Source organism: Pezoporus occidentalis, unplaced genomic scaffold, assembly GCF_034315485.1.
Source record: "Pezoporus occidentalis ecotype Australia unplaced genomic scaffold, CSIRO_AGI_Poc_V1 ctg13, whole genome shotgun sequence".
Taxonomy (NCBI): Eukaryota; Metazoa; Chordata; class Aves; order Psittaciformes; family Psittacidae; genus Pezoporus; species Pezoporus occidentalis.
This window is the reverse complement of record NW_026913103.1, coordinates 6,771,395-6,777,743: the sequence shown is the minus strand read 5'-3', so window position 1 is coordinate 6,777,743 and position 6,349 is coordinate 6,771,395.

Sequence of the window (6,349 nt, the reverse complement as noted above, 5' to 3'; positions counted from 1 at the left end):
AGCAGGCTCCTGGTCTTAAGGAATTTAAGACTTGTGATTTACTGAAGTCTTCAAAATGGGATTTAAGCAGAATTTCAATGGTGTGCAAGCCCTGAGCAGAAGTTCGGCATGAGGTTACACTTGATATTTTCTTCAAAGCAAGCACTACACCCAAAAGCCAACAGCTGAGGAAAATCTGTGACAGGTAAAAACACCATTAGATGATAGATAGATAGATAGATAGATAGATAGATAGATAGATAGATAGATAGATAGATAGATAGAGATAGGAACAGCCAGCTGATAAACACTGGAGTAGAGAACATCTAAAACCTGAGCTTGAAACATCCTTTCCTTGGATTGATGTCCACTCCTTAGTCACCTTTTACTTTTCATTTTTCTGTCCCCTTCCTATCTACCAACACTCACTGCAGCACAAATATAGGGGGTTGGACCTTCATCACTGCAGAGCCCTTCAGATTTCAATGTTCCTTGAATCCATACCCTTGAATCCATCTTCTCCTCTGCTCTACCACCAAGGACCTAACCCTAGTATACCTCTGCTTATTTGTCTTATTTAAGCACAGTGGCTTTATACTCCTTTCTTTAGAAAGTACCTTCTCCACTGGCAGTTTCACCCTCTTTTCCTGCTTTCCAGTACATTTTAAACACACTTTTATTCACCTGTCAAATGCTCCCTTTGCCTTCAAATTCCTCTTTAAAACCTAAGAAGGCTGCCTGTCTTCACCTTCTTATTGCTGAATATCTTGAGTACACTTAGAGTATAGGCTTTCTGGGACAGCAGCTTTGCTTATCTGTGAAATGTATAGGCAGCATATAGTTTTACACTACAGACAAATAAATAATGTAGAAAAATAAGTTTAATGGGAAGTCTTACCTTTCTTTCTGTTTTCATAAGCCAACGGATGCTTTGAGTCTTCAGTGCTACTTCTCAACTTTATGTTTTAAATTGTCCAAGTGCATTACTGGACAAATAAGCCTTAAAAGTAAAGTAAAATTTTACTTAAAAATGTTATTTCATCAGGCCATGTTGGAATTAGCATCCTGTTCCATACAACATCATCTTCATGGTCTAACAACTTACATTGCAAATGTGCTGATTTTTAAAACTAACATTAGAATAATATTTTTCCAAGTACCCACCCACTGATACTCTCCACCTTGACATAGTAAGATCACTTTTTTTTCCCTTAATGTCATGTATAACAAAATATTGATTGTCAGATGCTGTGTGTCTACAATTGTCAGGAGCTTTGGAAAGGTATCAGTGAGGATGTTCTGAAAAATATGTTATCATTAATCAATTGATGCAACCAGATTCTTTTAGGATGCTGTGCCACTGGAAAAATAAATGCACAAAGTCTCCTTTCCCTGAACATAGCAGGAATCAAAAGGGAGGAAGCAGTCACTATTTACAGTTATTGGTCTCCCTCCATCACAGATTAACTGGTTTTACTGGTTGCTTTCAACTATCTCTCTGATCCCTGTCTGCTTCTGTTTTTAACACACGTGCACTTTTTCATTTCCCCCAATAGAAAAAATCACAAACTATCTTTGCATTACGTTCCCTCTGACCCCATCTCTGACTAATCTTGGATTGCTCCTGCACCTCTGGAACTCTCTCATTTCATCTACCTGAAGCTCTGAATTTTATTCCCCCTCATCCATTTATCCTGAATGATAGGTGGAAAATGTGGGGCACATGGTATACTGCCCATATACTCTGTTTTATAAAGTGAGCATTTTTAAATTTCTATATTTTCCCATCATATTCCCTATTTCCTCCTAATTTAGTTTAGGTTGATCTTTCAGTTTCTTTTTCTTCTTCTAAATTCAGATTTTTTTCTTAGTTCATCTTGTCTGTGAAAATGTGCTGTTCTGCACAGTCTCCTTCATAAGCAGGGACTGAGGGAAATGAACTCAGTTGCTGTTTTGGAGTTAATGTCTGCATCAAAGTTTGATCCTGAGTGGTAGTTTTAGTGATCTTTTTGTTCAGGCCAAATACCTTACCCCAGTAGTAAAATTATTGACTAAATTCCAATTGCTAGGAGTAGAGCAAGATTTTATTTCTAAACTTTTTGCAATATTCTGATGAGTTAAAGAACCATAAACAAAAAAAAAGTTAAGCTAAGTGCAAAACAAAACTTAGGTTTTATTGGTCCCTTTTTGTGCACAAATGGAGAACTGAGGTACAAGGGAGCAGATGACTGAAATGTAGCAGAAAATCTGTTGCAGGTCTAGGAGCTGGATCTAGATCTATGAGTGCTTTTTGAGTTTCTTGAAAACAAACTTCCATTAGTCATGGAACTTGCTGGCTGGGCAGATAACGCATTGAAAGCAGGCTTGATGGAAAGTACATGAGCGTGTTCACTGACAAGCAGATCAATATGACCTGACAACATGTGTTTACAGGCCAGAAAGCCAACTATGCTGGGCTGCACCAAAAGAAGCATGACCAGCAGGCTGAGGGAGGTGATCCTCCCCCTCTACTCTGCTCTTGTGAGACCCCACCTGCAGTACTGCATCCAGCTCTGAAGCCCCAAAATAAGAAGGACTTGAACCTATTGGAGTGAGTCCAGAGGAGGGTCATGAAGATAATCAGAGGGCTGGGGTACCTCTTCTATGAAGACCACCTGAGAGAGTTGGGGTTGGTCAGAGTGGAGAAGAGCAGGCCCAGGGAAGAGCTTAGAGCATCTTCCAGTACCTAAAGGAGCTGACAAGAAAGCTGGAGAGGGACTTTTTAAAAGGGCCTGTAGTGACAGGATAAGGGGAATGGCTTTAAACTGAAAGGGTAGATTTAGATTAGACATGAAGATGAAATTGTTTTCTGTGAGTGTGGTGAGACACTGGCACAGGTTGCCCAGAGAAGTTGTGGTTGCCACATCCCTAGCAGTGTTCAAGGCCAGGTTGGATGGGGCTTTGAGCAGCCTGGTCTAGTGGAAGGTGTCCCTGCCCATGGCAGGGGACTGGAACTAGGTGGTCTTAAGGTCCTTTCCAACCCAAACCATTCCATGATTCTATGATTCTTGGACTCTCCAGCTGTATATATTGCTGGCCAGTGCTCATTTTTACCCCTGCCTGATGACTTTGCTACTGCCCAGATGACCAGAGCACCTCACCAGGCAGCAGTCTGTATTTTCAGAGCTGGCAATGAGTCATGCATGAAGCTGGCTGACAACCCATGCTGTCTGTATGAATGCAACTATGGATCATTACACAGCAAAAAAGTACAGTATCTTGTTCAAAACCTGTCTCATTTTATCTGGATCTCTGCTGACTTTACTGGCACTGAGCCAAGGCCGGTGTTTACTGACCTTTCAGAGCAACACTGTTGGCTGTAGGAATAAAAATAGCTTCTTTTTGAGGTTATGTGAAGACACTGAAGCTGCAGGGTTCACACTTTGCTGTCTGCACAGCAGCCTTCAGACCCATCTGTAGGCCATTGGGAAGCATCAGGATTGCTAGCCAGCACCGTTCCTGCTGGAGTGGTTGCCCTGGTTTGAGCAGCCAGCCCACCCTGAGCATCCGTGTGCTGGTAACACAACTCCTGGTCCCACACAGTAATGTGTAGCATCTGTTCAGCTTTCAAGGGATAACACTTCTACACTGTGCTTGTGCTATGAGACAGAGGGAATCCCACAGTACTCCCTGCAGCTCTGGCCCAGAACCACCTGGTTTTGGCTGAGAAAGTTGTGGGTTTTTTTCTATGGGACAAAGTTTTTAATTTGTTCTGAAAACAGTGTTGATATTTCAGGGATCTTTTAATTACTGCTGAGCAGTGTTTATGCAGCATTAAGGCCTTCTCTGCTTCTCACACCACCTCAACAGCTAATAGGCTGGCGTTACACAAGAAGCTGGGAGAGAACACAGCCTGGACAGCTGACCCCACCTGACCCAAAGTATATTCCAGACCATATGGCGACATGCTCAGCATATAAAGCTGGGGAAGAAGAAGAAGGTAGGCAGGTTGTTTGGAGTGATGGTGTTTGTCTTCCCAAGTCACCATTACACATGACGGAGCCCTGCTTTCCTGGAGATGGCGGAACACTTGCCTCTCTGTGGGAAGTGGTGAACGAATTCCTTGTTTTGCTTTGTTTGTGCAAGCAGCTTTTGCTTTACCTGTTAAACTGCCTTTATCTCAACCCATGGGTTTTCTCACTTATACTCTTCTAATTCTCTTTCCCATCCCACTGGGTTGGGAGGGGACAACATGAAAGGCTGCATGGTGCTTACTTGCTGGCTGGGGTTAAAGCACAATAGTCCTTTTTGGTGCCTAACATGGTGGCACCACACAGCCACTCACTTGGCTCATATTTTTCAAGTACTAGTAAGATTTCTGTCTGGATCTGGTGTGCCTGCATGTCTCGGGGTCTTGCCAATACACTCTGCAGAGAGAAACAGACAATAATCAACCACTGGCCAGCACCCATGCAGAGCAGATTTAACTAAAACAAAACAAAGCAAGCCATGTGCTTTTATGTAAGAACATAGCTATTACCTTGTTTTATGGTGGTCACTCTGTCTCAGAGAATGAATTATAGTATCTGGGCCACATTGCTGGTTTGCACTGAAAGGCCAGGCTAAGAGGGGATTAAGCAGGAAGATAGTTCCAGGAGGGATTATCCCGGCACATAATGGTAAAAAAATTTCACTGATAGCAACACGTACTGACACCACATCTGGAAGGCTGCCTCTGGCAGTGTTCTAGGGTTAGCACAGCGGTGTCCTTCCAGGTCTGAAAAAACTTGCACGTGCTTTTGTTCCAGGCATCAGACGCCTTGTCTGACCTGCTTGTGTCCTTGCAGTCTCAACAGAACTTCCCAGACTGTCACTGTTTCTGAAGCTGGTTTTCCCTCTTGAAAATTCACAACAGCTTCAAGGGACACCCCCAACTCCATTTCTGTAAGATCTGTTTAGCTCATGGTACTCCCACTACATGCCACTTCTCACGAGCATCGACCTGATATTGTCAGACAGAAGAACAGATAGTTAGCAAGATTAACCAAGGTAAATCTAATTATTTGAGACATTTGAGATATGTGTGGTATTTAATTTGTTCATACCAATGGAACATGACAAAATAAATTAGAACTAGAGGAAAATACTACATAGTGCCATGACAGAGTGAACATTTTTGTGTGTTTACTCAAATCACTGCTTGATAAGATATGTGAATGCCAGGGAATACCTATTTAACTATGCACTTAATTCTCTGTTTTCAGTAAAACAGTAATTTAGATACCTTCATTTAAATTCTTCTAGCACTTTTATCAAAGCAACACTTTCTGTTCATTTCTCTCTTCTTTTAAAGAACACAGCACTTTCTTTTGGCACATTGTGCACACATATTTTTTCTCTTTGGGGATACAAGCTGTATCAATGTTTCTGTAATAACCGGAATAAAGACAAAAGATAAAAACCTAGTGTTTGTTTTACTTTGTCAGCTAAATACTTCACTATAAAATGGGACTACAGGAACTGTAGTAGGAACACCAAACTATAGGAATAAAACTACCCTATGACCAGAGAATTCTAGTATATATTCTTACATCAAGAGACTTACATACAGTAACTTAAATTGGTCTCCTTTTTGATTAAAAGGAGTTTTTCCCATGTTTCTCCATCTCTCCTTCTGTGAATGGACAAAAATATTTCTTAATATTTGTGCACTGGATTCAATAGAAGCATCTTCACTTGTGTTCCACTGGCAAGTATACTTGCAGAAGCAGTCCACCTTTGGCTGCTACAGATACCTGAAATCTGGAGGAGCTCTATTTTTCCCTCTGGAGTGGAGGAACTTCATTTTTGCTCCCTGAGTAGCAGCACAGACAGTGTTATCAGTGACTGAACTCCTTCCCCCACCACTGCAGACTGTGCTGCCCTATTCACCTGTACTTGACTGGGAAAAATTTTCCTAGCTCTAAGACACATGAGCAGAATGATAGCTAGCACTTATTTTCAACAGTGACATAGCTGTTAGAAGTGATAAGCGTCTTTGCTGTACCAATTCCTCTAACAGTAACCTACATAGGCAACTACAAACATTATATGAACACCTGTCAATAGACACATTAGTCCAACTAATCAGTGATATTGTGCCAACATTCAGATTTGTATGCTTGCCACGGATTATCTCCCAGAAGTGTGTGATACTGTGGTTTCCTATTTCAGTATTAAATACACCATGGTGCTACAGATGATAGATAGAATTGCTTGAAAATATTCTTCAAAAGTTTCAAGGAATTATAAAAGTTATAAGTTTTTCTCACTAGTTCTAGTGGTAGCTCTCCTATCCTTTCATTTTCAACATCATCTGCTGTATTTACTCTAAAGTATATACTGGCTATCA